This window comes from Octopus bimaculoides, chromosome 3 (assembly GCF_046866305.1).
Source record: "Octopus bimaculoides isolate indiv1 chromosome 3, ASM4686630v1, whole genome shotgun sequence".
NCBI classification, from domain to species: Eukaryota; Metazoa; Mollusca; class Cephalopoda; order Octopoda; family Octopodidae; genus Octopus; species Octopus bimaculoides.
The window spans coordinates 140,565,457-140,589,395 of NC_142930.1; the positions used below are offsets into that span (position 1 = coordinate 140,565,457).

Consider the following 23,939-nt stretch of genomic DNA (forward strand, 5'->3'; position numbering starts at 1 on the left):
CAACAACAACCCTGATCAAGCAGACTTATGCTAAAAAGCATTTCAGTTGTGACAACCCTTGGAACCATGTGGTTGGTAAGCAAGCTACTTACCACACAGCCACTCCTACGCCTATATATATATAAAATAAAAATGTCAATAAATCTGCTATAACTGCCAAATATAACTGCATGTATGCAATAATGTTGCTGTTGCTCAAATGTAAAGAATCCTTAGAGCTTTGTCCATTTGTCATTTTCTTCCTATAACAGCATGATATTTGAAGCCTCAAGAATTATAAAGTTTAAGCAGCAATTTTTGCAGTTCACAAGATGTATCTATATATATCTGAAAGAGGCCTGTCGTATCAATTTATATGTATGTATGTGTGCGTGTGTGTGTGTGTGTGTGTGTGTGTAATAGCATGTGTGTAACAGTTTGATTGTGAATGTTTGTGTGTTTGTTGTTTCTTTACAACTCTTATGCAATAGTGGTAAGTAAATTTTGCCGTCATACAAGTGATGTCAAAAATGTCCAATTATAAGGAACCATTATCTTGCTTGGAAACAGGCGAGAGTTGGCAAACAGGAATAGCATCTGGCTGTAGAAAATCAGCTTCAGGAGATTCTGTCTGACCCATGCAAGCATGGAAAGTGGATGTTAAAATAATGAGGTAATTATTTAAAATCAAAGGTCACTACCATCAAAACACTAGTCAACCATATGTTACAATATACACTTCTGTGTGTGTGAGTGTGTGTATATATATATTCTTTTATTCTTTTACTTGTTTCAGTCATTTGATTGTGGCCATGCTGGAGCACTGCCTTTAGTCAAACGAATTGACCCCAGGACTTATTCTTTGTAAATCTAGTACTTATTCTATTGGCCTCTTTTGCTGAACAGGTAAGTTACGGGGACGTAAACACACCAACGTCGGTTGTCAAGCTATGGTGGGGGAAACAAACACAGACACACACATATATATATATAACAGGCTTCTTTCAGTTTCCATCTACCAAATCCATTCACAAGGCTTTGGTTGGCCTGAGGCTATAGTCGAAGATACTTGCCCAAGGTACCATGCAGTGGGACTGAACCTGGAACTATGTGGCTGGGAAGCAAGCTTCTTATCACACAGCCATACCTGTGCCTTTATATATATATATATATATATATATATATATATATATATATATATATATATTGTGGTGTGATGGAGGAAAAAGACAACAAGAAGCAAAAGGACAGAATGAAACGTTGGACCTTACCTTGTCGACCGCAGCGGAGTACACGATCGCTCCTGATCAGAACACGTCTTTCTCTTAACCTCTCTGTTTTCTGACTGGCCCCACGTGCTAGCCTTCGACCGCGTGTCGCCGACTTCCGGTATGACCCTTCCGGTCTGGCTTCACCTCTGTTTGCCTCACCTCTCTCCACCACAACACACAGCTCACCACAGCCCATAACACCCCCCCCCCCCCCCTGATCTATAGATCATTCAACCAGCTCTCCCACTCACTCCTCGCTCCCGAACTACCTTAATTGGTTTCATAATCAGTCAACCAGGGAGGAGGGTACCGCTCCCTCTGTGGTCGCTGTGTGACCCCGGGACTGGCCTGAGTTCCTGGCGCGCTGCTTTCGTCATCTTGCCTACTGCTGCTGTCTTCATCATCCTGCCCACTGCAGCTGGTTCCATCCTCTGAAGCACTGACAATCTTCCGCACATCCAAAACATGGCGTGGCATACCATCGACTGAGACGTTGTTCTTTGAATTGATGGAGGTTATAGTTCCTTTCCCACATTGTGATGTGCACCGTGCATTTGGGGGTTTTACCCAAACTTCTTCCCCGATCTGCATGAAGGTGTGCTTTTCTTCTCCCCGGAGTCGCATTGATGCAATACACGGGTGCCTCCACTCGTACCTGAATATTGCCCTGTGTGGCACCGAATGAAACGTTGGACCTGATCAGAACACGTCTTTCTCATAACCTCTCTGTTTTCTGACTGGCCCCACGTGCTAGCCTTCGACCGCGTGTCGCTGACTTCCGGTATGACCCTTCCGGTATGACCCTTCCGGTATGACCCTTCCGGTATGACCCTTCCGGTATGACCCTTCCGGTATGACCCTTCCGGTATGACCCTTCCGGTCTGGCTTCACCTCTCTCCACCACAACACACAGCTCACCACAGCCCATAACACCACATATATAAATTGAGCAAGTACAGTGAAATCTGCACTTTGCTAATGTGGTCTAAAATAACTGAAACGTTTCCAAAGTCGTCTTCCATGATTGCTAAAATGATTGAATTAATATTCTTGATTATTATCTGATGAGACCTGGCTTCAGATATTTGCAGCTAATTGTATTCCATTAAAGGCATCCAATGGCTAAGAAGTGTTGTTGAACCAAGCAACTGATTAAGTTTATTTGGGTGTAAAATGCACCAAAATAAAAATGCAAAACTTATTTTCCTGTTAAGGAAGCATGGGTGATTAAAATTTGAGGCAGGTCTGATGAATTTAAAAAAAATTTTTTACATATTTTACTTGATTTGGTATATTTTAGCCTAAGCTTTTAGTACATTTGCTCCAAGCTCTATGGTAGCCCTGCTGCTAACTTGTCAGTTTTTATGTTTAACATCCCAACTACATAGTTTCAATCACATGACACCATGGGCAAGTGTCTTCTGTAGTGCCTGTATGTGTGTTTAAATGTACGTATATGTGTTCGTCTCCTTGTCTTGACATTGATTGTTGTAAATCAATATTATTCATTTTCAAAATTCTACAAAAATATGTTTGATTATAGGCAAATATTATATTGCTTGGAAACAAGTAAGGGTTGGTGACAGAAAGAGCATCTAACCATAGAAATCTGTTTGAATAAACTCCTTCTGACCCATGCGTGCATAGAAAAGTGGATGCTAAAATGATGATGGTGATGGTGTATAATATTAACATTCATAAATTTTGACTATTTCCATGGTACATTTATGTACAATGGGTTAGTTTTTTTTTTACATTTAACCTTTGTATGGAGGTTTAACTTAATTCCAGTTACATGCCAAGAAGGGACATTTATATATATAATTTGATAATTTATGCTATATATTTTTTGTGTCTGAGAGGCCCACCAAACTCCTAAAATTTAAATCTATCATTACTAGTACCATATAGAAATTTTCATGGTACTACATTACCAACCTGCCCAATAAGACCCATAATTACTCATTTATTTGTAATGAATCTATCTCAAATTTGTAACGATACTGTTTTATAACAAAGCAATTATATTTTTATCTCCACTATCTAAGATGTGAGAATAGTTATTTCTATCTTTCTAATTTTAAATTAAATAGCTAAGAAATCACACTCAAATATTTTTCTCCTCTAGCTGCCAATCTCCAGCCTTCAGTCTCTTCGATGTTGCTTCACTATTGCTATAGTTTTCTCTCTTGTTGTCAGTTGCTTCACACTTTTAACACATGTAATAAATTGACTTTATACAAAGAGAACATTTCTTTGCAGCATTAATAATTCCTCTGTAATGACAGAATTATTACTGCATCTAATTGAAGGTATTCACTTGTGATGTAAAAGAAATTTAGTGCAATTTGCAGGTTTTTAATGTTGCTAATCAGAGGATGAATAAAATATTGGTTAAACTAATCAAATGAGGAAAAAAAACTAAAGAATGAAGAGTTTCGTGTCCATTTTCCAGTTATTACTGAAGTTTCTGATCACCTCTATTTGTTCTACAATCTATAATTATTTCTGTCTAATTCTCATCCAGACAGTTGTTGGTCTTCATAATCCTTCTTGCCCCTTTTTGTAACATTGTACATCCATGGCTAATTTAGTCCCATGTGTCCTTTTGTTTATAAGACTGCAGAATGTTAGTTGAGGGTAATTTGACCTATTTTTGGCATGTTGAGTAACCATATAAAACCATTCTCACTTACTTAAAATAGGTTATTTTGCTGAGTAAAAATATAGTCAGTTATAATAAAGATTATGATTTGATAACTCATCATCTCTCACAATTCTGGGCAATCATCTTCAATCATCAGTAATTTAACATCCAATTTTGTATGATGGTTTAGGAATTGGTTAGTTCCACTATACAGCATATTAGCCATCATCTCAGTCTTTCATCATAATCTTTCTTTAGAAGACATTATCAAGATATCTGAAATTACCACTTCTTCCAAGTCCTTCTTAATCTTTCTCTTGCATATACGTCTCCACCAGTCGTACATGATACCTCTTTAAACAGCACTCCTCACCTGATAGTATCATTTGAACCTTACTAATGTAGTTTTCTGTCCTTCATCTTTCAGCTTCTGTGTCCGATGCACAGCTGCTCTCTTAGTTTCTTATGCAGGTTACCATTATTCATTTAACAGTTCATTTCTCTCCAACTTTTACAACTCTACCACATTTGCTGTCCATGTCTTGCTACCATGCTGTGTCATGCTTTTTTTTATATACACTTCGTAATGTCTGTCTTCTGTAGACAAGGGGAAATTTTTTTCTAGTTTTCTGTGACAACAGTTTCCTGGATTTCTTCAGTTTTATTGTATACTTCTTGAGCAAGTTAACATTATTCATTCAACAATTCATTTCTCTCTAGCTTTTACAGCTCTTTCAATTACAGTCCATGTCTCACTACCATACTGTGTCACATTTTTTATATATGCTTTGAAATATCTGTGTTTGGTAGACAAGTGAAATTTTTTCCTGGTTCGCTGTGACAGCAGTTTACTGAATTTCTTCCTTCCAATCACCATCAACACTAATTAGATTACTTAGCTAAGAGAAACTATCAACTATATTCATAGACGCAAGAATAGAATGGCTGTATGGCCAAAAAGTTTGCTTCATAATCACAGTTTTATATTTAATCTGACTGTGCAGCATATTGGGTAAGTGTATTCTACTATTGTCTCAAGCTGACCAATACTTTGCATGGAAATGTAGATGGACACTGAAGGAAGTGGCTGTGTGGTAAGAAGTTCGCTTCCCAACCACATGCTTCCAGGTTCAGTCCCACTGCATAGCACCTTGAGCAAGTGTCTTCAATTATAGTCTTGGGCTGACCAAAGCCTTGTGCGTGGTTTTGGTTGGCAGAAATTGAAAGTAGCCTGTTGTATGAGTATATATATGTGTGTGTGTCTATGTTTGTTCCTCACCACTGCTTGACAACCAGTGCTGGTGTGTTTATGTCTCCATCACTGAGCAGTTTGGCAAAAGAGATCAATAAAATAAGTATCAGGCTTAACGGGGGAAAAGTACTGGGGTCAGGAGTGGCTGTATGGTAAGTAGCTTGCATACCGACCACATGGTTCCAGGTTCAGTCCCACTGCGTGGCACCTTGGGCAAGTGTCTTTTACTATAACCTCGGGCCGACCAAAGCCTTGTGAGTGGATTTGGTAGATGGAAACTGAAAGAAGCCCATCGTATATATGTATATATATATATATATATATATGTGTATATATGTATGCGTGTGTATATGTTGTGTGTCTGTGTTTGTCCCCCCAACATCGCTTGACAACTGATGCTGGTGTGTTTAGGCCCCCGTAACTTAGTGGTTCGGCAAAAGAGACCTATAGAATAAGTACTAGGCTTACAAAGATTAAGTCCTGGGGTCGATTTGACTGCTAGAAATAGCACTCTAACTTTCTTCAGCTCACACACCCATCTTAAATAAGGGATAAAGATGGATTGGTCGTGTTTGGAATGGTTTTGAACACGTTAGAAAACATTCGAGTGAGGTCGTTGCCAGTGCCGCTGGACTGGCTCCTGTGCAGGTGGCACGTAAAAAACACCATTTGAGCGTGGCCGTTGCCAGTACCGTCTGACTGGCCCTCGTGCCAGTGGCATGTAAAATCACCCACTACACTCTCAGAGTGGTTGGCGTTAGGAAGGGCATCTAGCTGTAGAAACTCTGCTAGATCAGATTGGAGCCTGGTGCAGCCATCCGGTTCGCCAGTCCCCAGTCAAATTGTCCAACCCATGCTAGCATGGAAAGCGGACGTTAAACGATGATTATGATGATGATGATTGCTTAATCGAGGTTGACCCAGGGTTAAACAGTGTCCTGGCAATTTGATTAAATAATACTGAAAGTAGAATTAGAGACACCATAATGGATAGGGCCTTGACAGAATGGAATACATTTAAGAAATTGTTATATCTATTTTGCTTGAGAATCACAAGTTCCAAGGTTGAGTTCTACTGAGTAACCTCTTCAGTAAAGTGTCTTTTACTCCAACCTTGTGATGAAAACAAGCATTGTGAGGGAAACTGGGTGAAGAGAAACCGTGTTATGTCGACTCTGCCTGAAAATTAAGTTAAGAGTACAAGTGCCTGAGAATGTTCAGTCACATGCTTATTCGTTGAGCAGATAAATTCAGTTGATTGAAGAAAGTGTGGTTTTGCTTTTCATATTGAGAAAGGCATCTTTTAGTTGTTAATTATAGATATGAAGTAATAATACATTTAAATTTATTTTTCAACAATGAGTAATCATACACCTCATAGGAAGTATGTAGGAGCCATCTTTGTCAAAATTGATAGAGATCCATTTTTAATTTATATCTGTTTACTGTAGAAAAATTCCTCTGTCTGTCTGTGTTTCTATCTCCCCGTCTCTCTCTATAAGTATAAATATGAACATATATATATATATATATATATATGCGTGTGTGTGTATACAAACGCAAACTCCTTGAGGTGTACACAAGAAATAACATGTAGTATTTCTCTGAACTGTAGACTATACATATAGGGGATCTGTAACAAATGAAGTGGAACAAGCTGAACATGGTTCATTGGACACACATTATTGATAAATAATAAGAAAGATTGGTTACAAATAAGATTGAAACAACATGGAAGTAAAAGTATAAAAGGCATAAAATTTTAGTTGCGTTTTTCAATTAATTGTTACACGATTTACTTGGAGGCAGAAAGACCAGTATCCACCACATTTTTAGGGTCTTTGAGCCTGGTAGGAAGGCTGGGGTGTAAGTTATCTTCAGACAGGAGATCTAGTTTGAATGTTTACAATAAAGTGGGCTCTGCTAAAATACCCATCCAAGAACTAAGTGGTACTGTTTATCCGGATGATAGATTAAGTCTACCATCTATGAATACAAATGGAAACAGGTTCTTTTCATGAACGAAATTTAAATGACTGGAGGTTATGTGTGAAGATTCTTTCTTAAAGTACTATGCCATGGAATTTATTTTTAATTAGAAGGAACAGGCAACGCCTATAACTTTTTACTGAGCTTTTGAGAATTGTGAGATGAAGGGCTGGAAGAAGATATCTTTAAAATGGAGATCTGGCCAGGATGGTTGCATCCAGAGTAAGGGTAAAGACCCCCTTCGGTCATGAATGACCATGGGATTGCATCTAGAAAATTCCCCTCCGAGGCACAAGTCCGGGCAAGGTTGTTTACAGAAGACCAGCAGTCACTCATGCATACCAGCTTCCCCTTTTTGATGTTATCTAAGCAGAAAGCAAAGGCTGATACAGCTTGGCACCAGTGACATTGCAGCTTATTTCTACAACTGAGTGAAATCTACAAAAGACACCCAAGGATCATGTGATGTAATTAATCTGGACAATGGACTATGTCTACAACCTACTTAGAAAGCACCCACTTCTTGACCACACAGCCATACCTACATCCAGTTACACAAGTAGAGATATAATGTAATGGATGAAGGAATATTAGTGAGGAAGTTTTATTAATTTGTAGGAGGTGGTATGTTGTGTGATACATGAGAACTAAGGAAGATCTGAGACAATGGAGTTATATTGTATAAGTAGAGGTGATGCTGAGTTGAAACATGAAATTTACTGTATTATAGATTCATTCTCTCATCATGATAAATAAGCATATAAATTGTGATCATATGATAATTCTGGATTGATTTGAATGGAATAGATAAAGAAAATAATAGATGGGTGAGGATTTTTCATTTAGACTTACTCCTGTTATTGTTTAACTCTAGGTCAAGTTGATAAAAAAATCCTGTGATCAGATCTGGAAAGGGATGAGCTTCTGCTAATCTCAGAGTGCCTAGGATTTGCTGTATATATTAACAGTACCATTACAACTCCATCAGGGGTTGATGGTCCAAGGAAATGATCAAAGACACTCTAGACATGATGAATCTGTCTTTACTGGGGCACCTAAAACTATTTTCTCTTATGTACCCTTCTTTGGTAGCAGGTGCATTGAGGAAGGTACAGTTGCTATTTCTTACAGGCTATGGGACTACATACATGCTTTCTCATTGTGTAATATAGCAGAGAAAGGATGTTATGATGTAGGTATACATGTCTGGTGTAAATGGTGTTACACAAATAAATAGTTGGCTGTAGTTATCTAAAAATAACCTATCACAGAAATATATGTTAACACAGAATGCACTCCATACTACTTGAATGTAGGTATGATACTCAGTATTCACTGTGCAGCTACCGACTATCAAACCAACATACGCTGAACTAATACTATCAACTACCACCGACAGTTCTAATTTATTGTCATTGGTCAGTCCACCTTCAGTAATGTGAAGGTGTTCATGATTCTCCTATAACAGAGGATATCAAATAAGCCTGCTCTATTTCTGGTTTCATTCTGGATTTGTTCACATAAATATTTTATAATAGATTTTTCCAAGAATCTTTTTTATTTTGAAATGGAAATCAAAATATTCATTAAGCCATTAACTTTCTTCTCTTATGTAGAAATACACCATGTTTTGGCAATAGAGCAACCATTCTGTTAAATACATTATTTTTACATTGATTTGTAGAGAAATATTTCTTATAACTTTCCTTTAATAGTAATTTTAAGCTGATATTCTTCAGATTTTTTACACTGTTTAAAATGTATTGCCTATGGTCATGCTAACCCACAACTAAGATTACATTTTCTTGATTCCTAGAGAGATTACAGACAAAGCTGACCTTGGTAAGATTTGAACTCAAAACTTAAGCTAAAGATGCAATGTATTTTGTTCAATTCTCCCACTCCACTTCTAAGATGTGATTATTCCTGGATTATACATTTTATAAAGAGTTCTCCCGGGATATCTTAATTGTTTCAGTGTATTTATTGAATGCGCAAGACTAAACTATATTATGGTACACAAAATTATTGGGATGTTTTTCTCATCTAGGTGTATCTGTCCTGTATATTATTATTTGAGGTAGAAATAAGTTTTGATGTATATGTCTTTCTCAAGAGTGTTAGGGGCATAATTGAAATGAAATGGCTTGAGTTAATGGTTGAAAACTAGGGAGCTTACTACTTGTTGTATACTGTTTAGTATTGTAAAGAAAAGAATTATTAAAATCACGTAAGCATTCTCAAATCTTTCAGCTTCTTTTTTGTGATTTCTGTTGTTCTTAGCCACAGGTCAACCTTCATTGACTGATATATGACAAAAGTCAAGCTGCTATCATTTCAGCTTTGCTCAATGATTAGTGTATTTATGACTACATTATTCTACAAAGACATATCTCCTTACCTTTTTATGTTTTCCTTCTATTTTTAAAACAGTTGAGTATAATTTGAAGGAGATTTTGGTTGCTGTTTCTAACAAATTGAGTGACTAAATAGAGGCCTCATGTTTTATTTATTTGCTGTAATAATGAAATTTACTGTTTCAGAAATATTCATCTACCTTAGTGGGGTTGGCAAACAACAGCCCACAACCTCATTTTGACCAGCCCACTAACTTTATTCAACATTACAAATAGTAAAATTCAGTACCATAAACTAGAGCAAAAGACTTCTTTTGGCAATACTTCTAAATGAATCAATGTTTTGTTTTAATATACCATTAAAAAAATGAAAGGTTCATTCAATTGGTAAGAAAATAAAACGTTTCTCAAGTGAAATATGTTAAAACAGTAAACGTTTTCATCTTCTTGAACAAATGGAGCAACAGAAGCTAACAGCATCCATGCTGTTCCAATATAGTTTGCAGCATATGTAATGAATTCTAAGAAACCATGGAATGACAAAAATGATTTACTTTGTCAACTGAGGAAAGCGTATTTACTTTGAATGTACAATTGCCCTTATTTAGCCTAATTAAAAATATTCCAACTCTTTACTGCTGTGGGTTATACATGGTGCATGCTGATATTTATGCCAAGAAATATGTAGCAGTTTCTTCATTACAACAAGTGACATTTCAAACATTTGATAGAAAGAAGTTGTTTGTGTAGCATTGTATGATTATAGTTTCACTTTATGTTCAGTTTGGTCTACAAGTGATGAAAACATTTCTAATCTTCCCCATCTCCAAAAGAGTTTGTTGACTCTTGGCTGTCAATGTGAATATTTGTTTAAAAAGTGAACTTCGGGACTTCCACTTTTAGTTTATTGTTTAAAATACAAAAGGACTCTTTTATGGTATATCGGTGTGTACCTAAATGGCCTTAAGAGAAAGACTAGTAAGGGGATCTTCTGGGAGAGGTTTGGAAATTATAAAAGTGCATTTTTTTTTTGTTAATTACACAGGATAATTTATCTTGATGTTCTCATATTCTTAAAAATAACATAAACTCAATTAAAATTTTTTTCTTTAATATTTCTAATTACATATTTACAGGAATTGTAATTATGTTTATTCTTAGTGATTTAAAAAAAAAATTAAGCCTTTTTAAATTGAACTTTTTATGTAGCCTTTGAACATAAAAAGGTTCCTTGCTTCCCCCGTACTGAACACCATTTAAGTTCAAGCATAAAATTCATGTAAAACCATGTGCGATGTTATTTTATAAAGTGCGATTTAGTTTTTATTGTCAGTCACGTTTTCTCCATATTGATAGTTGAAGATGATCAAAGGGAATCTACTCTGATAATACTCCACGAAGTATTTGTTTGTTTCAGTAACTTGACTGGAATACGATTGATCAAAGACAAAGGGAAGAGGTTCTCTAGTTGGTTGCATAAACTCAGAACATCGTTGGTATTAATTTTTTAAAATTGATTATAAGATTAAAGACAACGTCAAGTCCAAAGGACATTTGAACTTAAAAATATAGTAGAATGGAGTTAAACAGCGTAAAGCTTTTCATCTGATGTTCTACGTTTCTGGGAACACCTAGCATCATTATTTCACTATATTATATTACTAAGTACTTATTAATGCTTGTTAATTCTAGAAATAATTCATTAACGTATGAACAGTGATGAGCAACTAAGGTTCTGGAACCAACATTTCAAATTTTTAACCTTGTTGAATTTGAAAAACATTTTACTTAATCGATAGAAACTCAATAATAAATTGTTATAGTATCATATTACTCGAACAAAAAGTAAGTTTTGGGGCGCTGGGAAACCTCTCTAATGACTTCTGAGGCACGACAGCATGCTTGCAGTGTTGCCACGGGTGATGGCAAGGCTGATGCACTAGAACAACCAAGCGCCCTCCCGAGCTGCCAATGAAGACAAGAATCTCGCAGTCAGTGGTTCGACCCCACCAAACGTCTCGAACTCCACAGGATGGAAACTGTAGTTGGCCGACGGATCGTGGTACTCCAGAAGTTTGTCCCACTCAGCCGCAGAAGCTGTGGATCTCACTCTGGCTGCAGCATCCAAGATGTCAGAAGAATCAAAGGAGTTGTAAAAGGTTGATAGTTGCAATAGAGACTATGAGAGTCCAGAGCACATAGAGAAATACCAGTTCATAGAAGAGTTTCACATGGGAAAGAGTGTCTATACAAGAAGTTGTGGCCAAGAGCAGAGCTGTGGTCTCATGTTGTGTGTGAAGTTGAGTGTAGATGCTGGACCGGTTACTTTGTTCAGAAGATTCTCGCAGGTTGTTCTGACTATTATCTAAGTGGTGGAAACATCCAGGTACTACTAAAGCAGTGGTCCCGAATGCGCACCCACGCTAGCTAGCCGTGAGTGGTCGATCCTATAAAAAGTGCGCGTGCGTGTGCAAATGAATAGAATCTTTTTTAAAACGGGGGCCACATTTTTCATTAATGTTTTACGTAGTGTTTTTGGTACCGAAAGACTTTCAAACTTCGTATACTTATCTATTTTGTGTTATAGAACAGAAAAATATTTTTGTATTCGAATTTATTTCATGTAAAAGATTGTCTTATTTCGATAATTTCAACCAATCACTGACGTCCATTCAGCCGATATACATTAAGTGCCGACTACATAAACAAACGATTCTTCGTTTTATTTGCTTTTTTCATTTTAAATTTGCTTTAACCCTAACCCTAACCCTAGGGTTAGGGTTAGGGTTAATTGTTTCAGAATCGTTTGTTTATGTAGTCGGCGCTTAATGTATATCGGCTGAATGGACGTCAGTGATTGGTTGAAATTACAGAAATACGACAACTTTAACATGGAATAATTTATGGATTTCTTTTTTTTTTAAGAAGACTAAGAGAAAAAGATGTTTTATATGACACATTCTACCAGTGTTCCAAGTTTCAAAGTGTTTCGTTAATGAAAAATGTGGCCCCCGTTTTAAAAAAGATCCAATGAATACATGTGTTTAGGGTTAGGATCGATCACTCACGACTAGCTAGGGCGGACGCGCGACTGCGCGTTCGAGATCACTCTACTTTAGTAGTCCCAAACATCCACTCAAACAGTGTCGAGATGAAAACCGCGTTTACTGTTGTTGGTGCTGGTGGCGACGACATTGTGGTAGACGGTAGATCGGTGGTGTTGGCGTCGTCACTGGAAACTGGCTGGTTGGTATGTGGTCAAACGACCACACCTGAGAAGGCCTGTGATCGCGAAGACTGGCGTAGTTTGGAGCAGGCTTATTTATAGATGAACAGGGGCTCACCGGAACAGCAGAAAATCACTCTCTCACGTGACCTTATCTGAAGGCCACGATTGGATGGTATGCACCTTGTCGCGAAACAAAACTGTAGACAATTGCCACGCAATTAAGAACCAATCAGAGTGGTGGACACAAGGGTCCAAGGCAGTTGAAGGCTAGATGTTAGCCGCTTTGTTATCATTTGTGATTGAATACCCGAAAGAGAGGTTTCACTACAGAGTCGCTAACTGTGACGTCCCAGACAAGGCACTGCCTCTCGAACAAGGGCACAGGTTGAGGCCATCAGGTCTTTTCCCATCACGTCTGGACAAACCAGATGGGTCTAAGATGGAGGGGATGTTTGCCCGGACCAAGCTCCTCTTCGGTCTGAGTACGCAATAGATACACAATTTATATGAAAATGGGCTCCCGGACAAAAAAATTGGGGACTTCTGCGAGAGTCTTATAATGAAACTTAATAAACATTTATTTTATTTTAATGTATGTATGCAAATTCTCTACTAAGATGTTTATCTTAAGTTATGTTTCATTTAATGTCTCACTAAAATTAAGGTGGCAGTAACAGTCTGTGAAGTATAGGTGTGGATTCTGTGATTTTAGAAAATCATATAAGCGTTGTGTGACAAAATACGCAAAGGAACCACTGCTCAAGACCATAGTCTTAATTCTTTTACCAAGAACTTTGAATTTTAGCCTTGGTGTTTTGATTTTTGTATATAGAAGCATCAATAGTCATCTATGAATAATGTCAACAAAAGAAGAAAATTGTATGCTGTTTTGCTATTTTTCTTTTACTACCCTTTCTCTACACCCCCCCCCCCAATCAGCCGTGGAAAGGACTGGACTCCGCTAGGCTCAAAAGACTAAGGTATATCGTAAGTCTCGATGGTGTACTCTACAACTTCAACTGGAATTAAGGAGTCAAAAAAACGTAAAGAAACCCCTCCAAAATACTTGCTGTGATCCTCTTGTTTATATCATAATAATGTAGAAGTAATCAATAAAAATTTCTTAGTAACGAGTATGGAATATATGGAGCAAGAGTTGTTTTAGTACTATTTCAGTAGTTGTTGATTTTGTTTAGGCCAGATCAGCTCTCAACGAACAGATCAGATCCACAAGCAAAGAACAGTATCGTCTAAGTCGGACAGAATCGTTGGAGCATCGGCGATAATGCCTGCAGTATTTAGTTTACTCCTCTTTACGTTCTGTGACAAATCTCGTCACGGTCAGTTTTGCCTTTCATTCAATCGAAAGTAATAAACTGTCACCCAAAAACTAGTTTCGAGTCCGCAAACGGTGAAGTGATGCCAGTGTGGGTGCTTGGCTGTTCTAAAGCCTTAGCCTCGCCATCGATCGTGGCAATACCGCGAGCTTGTAGGCCCTGTGATGTGCGACCAATTGAGGCACTTAGTGTTGAGTTGATGTGTTTTTCCTTGTTTCTTTTGTTTTTCTTTTCTTTATTTTCTATTTACCTTGTTTCTCTTTTCCCATTTTGACTTCCGTTTTTTTATATCTATTTTTTTTAATATGTATTTTTGATGTGGTTTTGTGTTTTATATCTATCGTATGCATACATCTAAATACATTTTAATTCTTTATATTATCTTATATATCAAACTATACCATATTTGAATGTTAATATGAAATAAATATTTTACCCAAATTTTAAATTTTAAAAAGCATCTTAGATATGAATAAAATTATATTAAAGAAAGGATCTTGTTTTGATTATCCGTGACATTTCCCTTTGCGACCTTTTTGATTTTTAAACGCAGGATGGTGTGATTCTACGAAGGTTTGGCTGATATGTCTCGCAGACCGAATGACCGCATATAATATTACTTTACTTAACAAGATTGTCGAGCATATAATCCTGGTGTAGCGGATACAATTTTTCAAACTGGATGTTCAGCATTACCAGAAATTCTAATATAAGGGAGATAATATAGAAATTAACTAAGTCAAAATAGAATTATTTCCCTTGAAATATTGTTGTTGGCACTCCGTTGCTTACGACGTCGGGGGTTCCAGTTGGTCCGATCAACGGAACAGCCTGCTCGTAAAATTAACGTGCAAGTGGCTGAGCACTCCACAGACACGTGTACCCTTAACGTAGTTCTCGGGGATATTCAGCGTGACACAGTCTGACAAGGCTGACCTTTTGAATTACAGGAAGAAACAGAAACAGGAAGTAAGAGTGAGAGAAAGTTGTGATGGAAGAGTACAGCAGGGTTCGCCACCATCCACTGCCGGAGCCTCGTGGAGCTTTAGGTGTTTTCGCTCAATAAACACTCATAACGCCCGGTCTGGGAATCGAAACCGCAATCCTATGACTGCGAGTCCGCTGCCCTAAGATATCAGAATTCGAGCGAGGAATGATAAATGTCTAAGACGAAGGCGCAGAATAGTGCTTCTCAAATACTATCTGCCCTTCTCCTGGTATTAGTGAAAGATTGCGCCTCCACTTTTATTAATGAGAATACTTTGCTACAGTTTTGGATATGTTCGAAAAGTTTAAAACTAATCCTAATTGTATTCATCATTAACATTCCTAATTTAACACTTAGTTTTTCATGCGAAATTCGTTGAGGCAAATTTTCTGCGGTCGAAGGCCCTTTCTGTCCTTAACTCTCACTTGTCTCCAAGCAGGTTAACATCTCCCAGTGGTCGGACATGTTTACACGGAAGACTGGAAACGAGAGACTCTGCTTGTAATTTGGTGACACTCGTTTATAACTATCCCATGATGTTAGGGCAAACACACACACATACACAAGCACACACATTTATATGTTGGCATTCTTTCAATTTCTGTCTACCAATTCCACTAACAAAACTCTAGTTGTCCAGGGGTTATAGAAGAAGACACTTGCCCAAAATTGCCATGTAGTAGGACTGAACCTAAAAGCATATGATTGGAAAGAGGACTTCTTAACTGTACTGCCATGCCTCGCCTATAATGGTTTCAAATTTTGACACATGGCAAGTAATTTTCGGGGAGAGATAATGGATTACATGGACGCCAGTGCTCACCTGGCAAATATTTTATTGACCCTGAAAGGATGACAGCAAAGTCAACCTCAGTAGAATTTGAATGTTGCACTAATGATTCTGCTAGCTCACTGCCTTACCTGAGACTATAATAAAATCAAGGATAGATACTATAATATACTATAATATAAATATTAGTACTGCATATTAGAATTTCGGAGTAGATGGAACAGGGACAACTGATGACCCCATACACTTGCTGGCTTCCGGTATGCAGAGTTCTCGACTGGTAGCACTTGCATGAGCAAGTTGTTTGTAAAACATATTTGATTCAATTAATTCTTTTAAATTTTGCTAATTATAAATCTGAACACTTATCACTTTATGGATTGTGAACAGATATGAATGGGGTGTGTGATTAAAAAATTTACTTTGCGACTACCTGGTCTCAAGTTCAGTTTAACTGGGTGGTACTTTGGGAAAAAATGTCTTTTATTATAGTCTCAAACTGTCTAATATTTTATGAGTGTAATTAGTAAGTAGAAAAAAAAAGACTACTGTGGGTATATATAAGTGTGTTGCATGCATGTGTTTTGCGTGTGTGTGTGCATGCACATGTCTGTATATGATGAGCAAAAAAACGGTGATGTCATGTGAAAAATATATTGTATAGCTCTGCTGCTATTTCAAAATTTAATAGAATATACAAAAATCCTTTATTTGAAAAAAAAAAAAAAAAAATTGGTATGAGTTTGCAACCAGAAAGTCATTCAGACATAAAATATTGCTTCAAAATAAATATCCATCCAATCTATGCCAGCATGCAAAAAGCACATCTAAATCAAATAAACAGATCTACTACTATTAAAAGAACACTTGTGCTAAATATGCATTTTATGCTTACCTTCATGAAAGATTTTGCTGTCGTTAAATACTGCAAAAAAAAAAAAAAGAAAAGATAAATGAATGAATGAATAAAATAAAATAAAATAAAATAGAAGTGATAATATTGACTTCTAACTTTGGTAGAAGATCATACACTTTGGGCAATGGTAGGCTTAATTTAATTAATAACAAGAGCACTCAGAGAGTGCAAACCTCTGCCAAGGCAACACCAACATATTCTCTACGATTAACCAGAGATGACTTTTACAATGATGACTTTTACAGAGATGACTTTTACCATTAGGTCCGAGCTTACCTAGGTTTCCATGATATTGAAATGAGCGAAAGTAGTAAGCTCTTCTTCCTCTTGTGAAAGGGGCGCTAATAAGTTGCAGGGTTAACCTTTACTTAAGCTGTCGCTGGTACTTGCATTTTCAACAGAGTGAACAAAAATTACGTGTAATGAAGTAGTTCGCTCAAAAAGGAGCAACGTGCCACCGCCTCTCAGAATACATTTCACAATCGTGAGATCAACGCAAGCCACTACGTCATGCACCTGTACATTCAGATATCTCGGATGTACAGGGTGTCCACAAAGTCTGGGAACATGGGGATTAACACATACTTTAAGAAATTATTATTTCTTATATTTAATTGTTTATGTTATGATTTTATTTACTCCATATACCCACATGGAGATTAATACATATTTTAAGAAATTATTATTTCTTATATTTAACCGTTTATCTTATGATTTTATTTACTCTGTACCCAGACTTTGTGGACACCCTGTATAAACATTGTTTATTCAGAGAGACGCAGCGCAGCTCTCTCTCTCTCTCTCTCTCTCTCCCCCACACACACACGGTCTAATACCTTGAAATACCTTGCGCAAGATTATCATTTTTCTCCTAATTCCATGCCTGTTTCTAATTTTAGTCGAAATGTCAGTGTCGTTAATCAATTGTCAATATTTGAGAATTAGAGTTATCTCCCTTGACAACGTTTGGCAGATTTTAACGTTGATGCAATGTTTTACTTTCCACACTGCTGGGCGTATCACGAAGAATTAAAATTTTCTTGCTCGCCTTCTGCAGGAAATGTCAGCGCTTATTTTACAGCTTACTGAAGTGTCGTTACTATTCTATCACTGCACTTTTCTCATGACAAAGACATGAATCGGTCAAAGTAAAGCGTTTGACCTAGTGACAAAAAAAAAAAAACAATAAAAAAAAAGATTAGTCTAATAGGTGTAAAACAACTTGTTGGGAACGAATATGAAGAAAAAAATGCGCGCTCGCATATATATATGTTTGACCCACAAGGCCTTGTTGACTCATTCATCAACATAACTGAAAATACATACCTTGGCCAAGACAATTTTTTCATAGGAGAGGTGGGGGCAAGGTTGTGAATTTTTTAAAAAGGGACATAAACTTTCTCTATGCCCCCGTTCTGTTTTTTTTTTATGGTTCTTTTAATGTTCGCTTATCTGTCTTTTTGTGTTTTGTTCTGTGTACTGTACATAAACATTTAGCTTCCACTGTGTTTCTTCACTTGACTTATTGCTGCTATCTGCCGCCTATTTATAATCTTACAACTGCTACTTGTAGTGCACCTGAGCATCGTATGCAATAAGCTCGTCATTATTTAATTGTTACTAAAGGCAGAAGGGTGACAAAAGTTCCACCCGGGTTCAGTCCCACTGCGTGGCACCTTGGGCAAGTGTCTTCTACTATAGCCTCGGGTCGACCAATGCCTTGTGAGTGGATTTGGTAGACGGAAACTGAAAGAAGCCCGTCGTATATATGTATATATATATGTATATATATATATATATATATATATATATATATATATATATATATGTGTCTTTGTGTGTCTGTGTTTGTCCCCCCTCCATCGCTTGACAACCGATGCTGGTGTGTTTACGCCCCCTTAACTTAGCGGTTCGAGAAAAGAGACCGATAGAATAAGTACTAGGCTTACAAAGAATAAGTCCTGGGGTCGATTTGTTCGACTAAAGGTGGTGCTCCAGCATGGCCGCAGTCAAATGACTGAAACAAGTAAAAGAGTAATCTATCTATCTGTCTATCTATCTATCGTTCGTTCGTTCGTTTGTTCGTTCGTTCTTTCTTTCTTTCTTTCACTGTTTTATAACGTATTTTAATATTTTTTCTTGCACAATATTAAATGTATAAAAACAAGCGAAAGTAAAGAATTCGTACACCCTGTGTTTGTTTTATGGTTAGGATTAGGGTTAGGGGTTTTGTTACGCCGAAAACGGGTGGTGTACGTATTCCTTACCTACGCCCCAAAACAACTTTGTGAAATACAGATACAAAATCGAAAGGAATAAAACGGAAAAAAGAGGGACAAAGAAAGAAAAAAAGGAAAAACATCCATTCAATAAAAACAAACCAAAAAACCACCCATTCAACACCAAATGCCTCAATTGGTCGCACATCACAAGGTTCAACGGAACCAACTGAAGCAAGCTAACACACTGGCGGTATTACCATGAGCGATGGCAAGGCTAAGGTGTTGGAACAGCAAAGCACCCTCACAGGAATCACCTAACGCCTCTGTGGTAGGTAATGGTATTAATTGGTTAAGGTAGAACCAGAAAGCTTTGAAAAGCTTGTATATTTGATAAATATTTCGTCATTAGGCCTTTCTACTGCGGATTGCATGAAATACAATGTCTTTCAGAGCTAATAATACCTGATAAGTGTGGGGGTAGGGTATTTCTGCTTCTAAGAGGAATACCGCAGCCGTTTGCTTTTTTTAATATCATCCGCCCTTAAAGTACAAGCAGTACTATAATGATTTGTCTGTCAATTGCTACAGTTAAAAAAAATCGAACAGATAATTGTATCTATCATTTAAATCAACTCTAGTGCTTGCCATAGTTGTATTATATAGATATAACATGTAGATATTACGTACACGTTGTTATAAAGAGATGAATAGATATGGTGATTTAGAAAGGCCTGGGGAGATGCTCAGTAGATGGCCTTCTACAAGAACAGGTTAAAGGCGGTGTTTTTAATTTGAGACAGCCTATAATTGCGAGGAAAGAGCCAATCTAACTTAGCATCAAGCAGGTATTTTAACTTGGGTCCCTAAGGTGGGTGTAACAATGCATTGCGGGTAAAAGAACCACATTCAGTATTATTTTATACTTTATTTATCGATATCAAAAGGAACAAATCTGTCTTGGCAGAATTTGGACTAAGAGTGAAGAGAACCGGAACGAATACCACAAAACATACTATTTTACTTTACTGATTATGCCATCTTGTCGCTAAAATCCTCTATTTAGTATATATATATTTAGTTTGCTAGAGTAGTCTCCCATAGCTTATAAAATTCTGCTTTGAGCTTAGCTAAAATTGATACCTATAAATGTAGCTCTCTTATTCTCTCTCTCTCTCTCTCTCTCTCTCTCTCGCTCATACTCGTATACGTAAGTATATATTCCTCTCTTTATTCTGATGATTTCTATTTCATCATTATTTAACCAGAAGAGTGAGACAATTCCTCTGTTTTTGGAAACAGCTTAGTAATGACTGTTGTTGATTTGAGTAGACCAATGATCAAAAGCCTTTTAGTCATGACCATCTCTTATATTTAGGAATATACCTAGGACATTACATGATCCTTCCCACTTACAATATGGTACAATGAGATTTGTTGGCAATTTGGCTGCTATTTTTAGCATGTCTAGTGACTGAGGTGAAGGCTAGTGCTATCTTAAGGCATGGATGCACCAGACAATTGCTTAGGGCAGGGGTTTTCAAACCTTTTTGACTTGTGGACCCCTTTGTATTTCAGGCTTTACTTTAGGGACCCCCTTATAAACGCTTATGAAATTTATACATAAATATTTGCTTAAAATAACATATATTTTTACATTTATTTAACAAATAGGTTTATTGTCAATTAAAAGAGTTTGATTAAAAAACATATATAAAATCAAATTGCCCATAAAAAGTATTTGCTGTCCACGGACACCCTGTCTTGTCCTTGCGGACCCCCTGTGGTCCATGGACCACAGTTTGAGAACCCCTGGCTTAGGGTCCTCATGGGAACTAGGAGCTCAATTCTAATCTCTCTATGCTGTGCTTTGCCGTCAATGAATATATACTTTAGGGCCCAGTGGGTTGATTTACTCAGAGACTTATAATGCCGTTAAGGTTTCTCTGATGAGGCACTTTAATTGGCTTTAGCTTGAAGATGTCATTGAAGTGGAGCAAAGATATGCTTTTCAAACTTTCAATGCCTCCTTGGGCATATGGCGTAGTGGTTAAGAGTGCAAGCTACTAACCCCAAGATTCCGAGTTCGATTCCAGGCAGTGACCTGAATAATAATAATAATAATAATAATAACAACGACAACGTCAAAAAATACCTTAGGAATCAGAACCCAGATTCGGAATTTCCCCAAGATACCTGATGAAGGCTGGAAAGTATATCAGCCAAAACGTTGTGTTAACAACAAACAAGATGAGGACAAATATCCGTTGAATGTAAATAATGTACCTCATAAATAATATAAACATCCTAAATTCAGTGGCAGCGTTAATGAAGATGTTATGCATTAATTTAATGTGTTAAACTTATCTTTATTAATGTATATCGAATTATACATAGATATATATACAAGATTTACACAAATATAAAAGTTAGAACCTTTTACTTTGGAAATTTTTGCCTGTCACACTAAAAAGCTTCCCCACCCCTGATATAAATGAAAGTATTGATCAGGTATGGCTGCGTGGTAAGAAGCTTGCTTTCCAACCACATTGTTCCAGGTTCAGTCCTACTGCATGGCACTTTGGGTAAGTGTCTTCTGCTATAGCCTTGTGCTGACCGAAGCCTTGTGAGTGGATTTGGTAAATGGAAACTGAAAGAAGTCCATTGTGTATGTGTGTGTGTATATATATATATATATATATATATATATATATATATATATATATATATATGTATGTACCTGTGTGTGTGTGATGCCATGTCACTCTACTTATATGCATAAGTCTGAACAAGTTTTCTTTTTATTTGTTTTGTGATAAGGGAAGGTAGCACCCATAGCACCTAACAGGGCATTCAAAACTTGTATGAGGGATGAAAGAAGGTATCCTGAAATCACAGAGCTGACTCAAAAAATGCTTCTAATACTGTAGACTCTACTACTGACATTCAGGATTTCAAGGAGTGTAAAGCTGGGTGAATGAGTAAATCTAGAACCCGAGAAGGTTATGGCGGTTAGCTGGCAGAAACGTTAGCATGCCGGGCGAAATGCTTAGCGATATTTCGTCTGCCGTTACGTTCTGAGTTCAAATTCCGCCGAGGTCAACTTTGCCTTTCATCCTTTCGGGGTCGATAAATTAAGCACCAGTTATGCACTGGGGTCGATATAATCGACTTAATCCCTTTGTCTGTCCTTGTTTGTCCCCTCTATGTTTAGCCCCTTGTGGGCAATAAAGAAATAAGAAGGTTATGGTAGGATTTGAGCTTAAAATGTAAAGAACTGGAATCAATACTACAAAGATCCTGTCTGACTTTCTTATAGTTCTTCCAGTTTATCACCCTGGATTGGATATCATTTTGCAACCTTGAAGGAATGGAAGGGTAAATTGCTCTCAGTGGTATTTGAACTCAGAGTGAAAAGAGTTGGAAAAGTTACTCTGAAGCATTCCAATTATCTAATGATTGTGAAAACCTAGCAGTTGCTCAATTATACAAGTCTCTGCTGCATGTCGTTAGTGTTGCTGAAAGGAAAGGTTATTGTCGAAGGGAAAGATTATTGTTGACGGCCTCTACAACTTAGAACTAATATCATCATCACTGACTTTGCTGTCAGAGTGCAAAGAGCTAATAGACATACTGCAAGGCATCTCATCTGATGTCTAAACAATTCTGCTAATTCATTGCCATGGATGAGAACATTTTTTATTTATCCTCAAAGAATGAAAGGCAAAGCTGAGCTCAGAAGGATTTGAATCTTGAGAGAAGAATGTCAGGACAAATACTGAAAAGCGTACTGTCCTGTGCTCTAACAACTCTGCCAATTTGCTGTCTAACCAGTCAACCCAAATAACCATAAAAGGACACAGTTCTGCTATTGGTTTGAAGTTTAATTACATCAACAGTACAAACAGATAATTAAACTGATTGAGTCGATCATGTGATGAACCTTAACAGAATTATAGTTTGTTATTATTAAACATTTCATTAATGTCTATAAACAAACCCACTGTGTGTTTTTTGTCTATAATCATTTTCTTTACAATCAATTTTTTACCACACTATCTCTGTGGTCTTCTCAAAAAATGTGTAAATTTTCAAAATCTAAAAAGACAAAGAATATAGAATATTGACAAACAGCAACTGGTGCATTTTTAAAGGTTTTCAAAACATAACTCTACCAAAATATAACAATACTGGTTTCAACGTATGGTTTCATAACAAAATTCTTGCTAAACAAATTTTCAAAAAATGAAAAACTTTATTAAGACACCGATTAATTCTTTTCTTTCCATTTTAAGTATATTTTCTCATCGAAGAAATTTCAAGTATTTTTTTTTGTTTTTGTTTAATGCCAAATTTGAATTTGACTAGTTCTAATACCACTATTAAGCCCTTGGGTGCTTTTAGCAGAGTCTATTCTGACCAGGTTTCAAATCTGAGGATAACTTCCTCCCATCAATCTTGGAGGCCCTGAAAATTGTGAAGGGTACTGGACTTCCTGCTCTAAGTCATAAGGAAAAAGGATGTTGTTTGGTCCCTGCCCAGTGTTATGATGAAGTAGATCTGTGATTAAAGCATTCCAGGTTTAACTATGACCATTCCACTTAATTTTTAAATACTGGACTTGAGACCACATTATCTAATTATTTTATACTGCTTTAAGGTTTGAGGTGAATTTGACTGTTATTTCTACCAGACTGAGTTGCCACATAGAGGTACCCTCATTGTTTGAATCAAGTCAAAGTATTGAGTAAAAAAGGCAGAGTTACTTCCACAAGTCATGTCGACTGATAAAGGTCAGCTTCCCAGTTTCTAAGCTGTATGAATTCCCCACCTGGACTGGACACTGGTCTGTCGTGGGATTACTCATTTTTGCCATCTGAGTGGATTGGAGCAATGTAAAATGAAGTGTTTTGCTCAAGAGCAAAACACATTGCCTGTCCAGGAATTGAAACCACAATCTTATAA

General features: G+C 37.0%; 1 protein-coding gene and 1 long non-coding RNA gene across 4 annotated transcripts in view; one reads left to right on the plus strand and one right to left on the minus strand.

Annotated features, from left to right (window-relative positions):
- Positions 1–23,939, minus strand: part of LOC106876728 (uncharacterized) — a 364,673-nt gene that overhangs the window by 287,616 nt on the left and 53,118 nt on the right. For both annotated transcript variants that reach the window (XR_001410288.3, XR_001410287.3), the window contains exon 2: positions 16,735–16,764. This is a non-coding gene — a long non-coding RNA (uncharacterized LOC106876728). The remainder of the gene's footprint in view (positions 1–16,734; positions 16,765–23,939) is intronic.
- The window catches only part of LOC106876727 (uncharacterized), a 1,066,253-nt gene that overhangs the window by 233,210 nt on the left and 809,104 nt on the right, over positions 1–23,939 (plus strand). The window lies entirely within an intron of this gene.